We start from the raw sequence: 2,797 nt of genomic DNA, 5'->3' as shown, positions 1-2,797 counted from the left end.
CCCCAAGAGTGTTTTTGACTTGGCTAGATGTGGTGGAGAGGTTTTTCCTTAATTAATAAAAGAATTCTGCCATCATCACAGGCTTTGGGATGTTGTTTAGCTCAGTAGTTCACCTTCTGTTTAAATAATGTACCAAATTATTGATTCGGCCACTTCTCAAGTTTATGCTGTGTGTCTGATAGGTTTTATTATTATATTATCCAGCCTAATTGACCTGCTTAATTTGTCATAATAAGAGAACAGGCCGCACCAAACCATGAAACTCTTTGTCATTGTTCAGTTATTAGATATATCTATGCCTATAGCTAAACAAAAAGCACATTAAACCAGTCATTTTGATTGAAACCCTTATTTTATTTGGCTGGAAATGATCAGGGTACAGATATTTATCACATACCACATTTCTCGAAATAACATAAACAGCTGTTAGCACAGCAGCGACATATCTCGTATTTGGCGTTGTGTGTGCCAAATGTGAAGAAGGGTATAATAAGGAACATATGTATCATTTTAAATCGTATAATTGGAAGGTTTTTGTAATTTCTAACAGCATGAGGGCAGAACTCACACACAACACAGGAACAGTGACACCAACAACCAGCACAAAAAGAAAAACAGAAATCAGGCCATATAAGGCACAAAAGACATGAATCAGACACCAGTGGCATACACCAAGTAGCCAGTAAAAGTATTAAAGTTGTGGTTGTCATCACACAGGAAGCAGCCGGCGTGCAGAATCACGGCCACTTTGTCTTGAGCCTTCAGTTCCACTGCCAGCGCGACGCTTGGCAACTGTCCGCTTGATCGTTGTTGTTTATCTCTCTGACTTCTGCAACCTTTTGGCCGTCACCATTGCACGCTGGCGGCACATGGCCAGCTGCTTGCTGGGAGCACCGGGAACGCTGGCATCACTGGAAACAGTGAGTGCGAAGACGTAGACACCCGCGCGAGGTGCTGTGAAGTAGCCGTGGTCTATGTCGTAGTCGTCTCCCATGTTGATGAAGACGTGAGTGTAGAGGACGGTCATGTTTTTGTCAAAGGGGCCAAGCAGGGTGGTGGCGTTGAGAGCAGCAGAAAGGCGCTGCGGGTGGCTGGGAATGGACAGAGAGCAACTCGTCAGGACAGGACTAAACGAGACAAATGGACACACAACGATAGAACGCTAGACTGGTGGATGTGACGCTCACCTCTCACATTGCTGAGAACGTGCTTAACTTTCATTAGGGATTCCTGCAGCTTGCTACTGGTCATGTCAAAGAACATCTGTGTCCTGTTTATGTGTTCTCCATCAAACAGCAACCACACAACATGTTGTCTGTTGGACACGCTGCACACACGACAAAATCCTCAGTGTTAAATCAACTCACGGTGTTAAATATTACAGTATTCCTAGACGTAGCTACACGTGGCAGTGACTACAGGTATGAGACATTTCCCACGCCTTAAGCAGCCATGGTGTAAAAACATACAAATCCAGTGGCACCATGTCGTGATTATCCAGATTGTATCCATATTTGTACTTTTATGGCTACACAACACACAATCTCCCATGGATTTCTGCCATGTCACACACAATTTCTGTCAAAATTTATGTTGGTGACACAAGTTCCACAAAAAGATCAAGAATTGTTTGAGGGTTTTATTTATTTATGTATTTATTCTTATTACAGAACCTCTCGTAATGTAGTATTGCAATACATCTTTCATTACTGCATGGTGCTCCTGGGAAATGTCTGGAACGTGTAGCCACATTCTTCATGAATTCATACATTAGTAATTCTCACTGATTCCATGTTGCAGTTTTACTATGATGGTTTTAAATATTAACCCTGTTAATATTAAATTTCTGGCGTACTCAGATACAACACTGTAGGGAGTACTTTACTACCAATTGGATTTAAAGGTGTAACTGTTTTGGCACTATTCTGAGTAAAACCACACACAAAGGTTTAAGGTTGGGATTTAATCCAAAACCTTCTGGTTATCAGACAACAGACACAACATGTTCATCAAGAATTCATTTCCCCCCCCCCCCCCATTTCTCCCTGAACTCATGGATTGTTAAAATTACAGAGTTGAATTAACACTGATATGATCAACAGACAAACAACTCAGACTTTACTGGGATACTGAAAAAAGTGAAACAGACCAAATCAAATTTTAAAAATGCTGTAATGTGTCACACATAAATGTATTTTTTTAAAATTCAAACTATATTTATAATTCAGGTGAAACAAAGTACTGTATTTTTCTTTGTTTATCCAAGTTGTGCTTTTTCAGTGGATTAACAAAAATGTTTAAATACCTGTTAAAGAGTCAAAGTCAACTTTGAAATATCTAACTCTGTGGTATTAATATTCCAGTTTTTAGCCCACATTTACACAGGCACAAATAAAACTCTGCATATGATAATGTATTACAGAACTGAATTCTATGCAGTCATCACCATTACCTGCATTATCTCTATCATGAGAAGTATCTAAGCTACTAGCTCTGTAACCCCATTCCGTTGAGTCCCAGTCAACCTCCTCCGAGGAACCGGAAATTGCTTTTATCAGACAAAGGAAAACAATAGCTGCAAGAAGAAGAACAATGAAGTAATTTTAATTACTTTAAGTCAAACTAATACATTCAGGTGCAGCATTCTGATGTGTGTGTGTGTGTGTGTGTGACATACACTCTGGAAGCGTTTAATTGTAGCACAAGGTAAAAACTGCTTCCCCCCTAATTATTAACAAGCAACTTTTGAAGCCTAAATTGCTGCCATACTTCATTTCACTTGACAATCAATCTTTTT

The sequence above is a fragment of the Thalassophryne amazonica genome, chromosome 4 (genome assembly GCF_902500255.1).
Source record: "Thalassophryne amazonica chromosome 4, fThaAma1.1, whole genome shotgun sequence".
Classification (NCBI taxonomy): Eukaryota; Metazoa; Chordata; class Actinopteri; order Batrachoidiformes; family Batrachoididae; genus Thalassophryne; species Thalassophryne amazonica.
The sequence above is the reverse complement of the archived record's forward strand: the minus strand, read 5'-3'. Positions refer to the sequence as shown.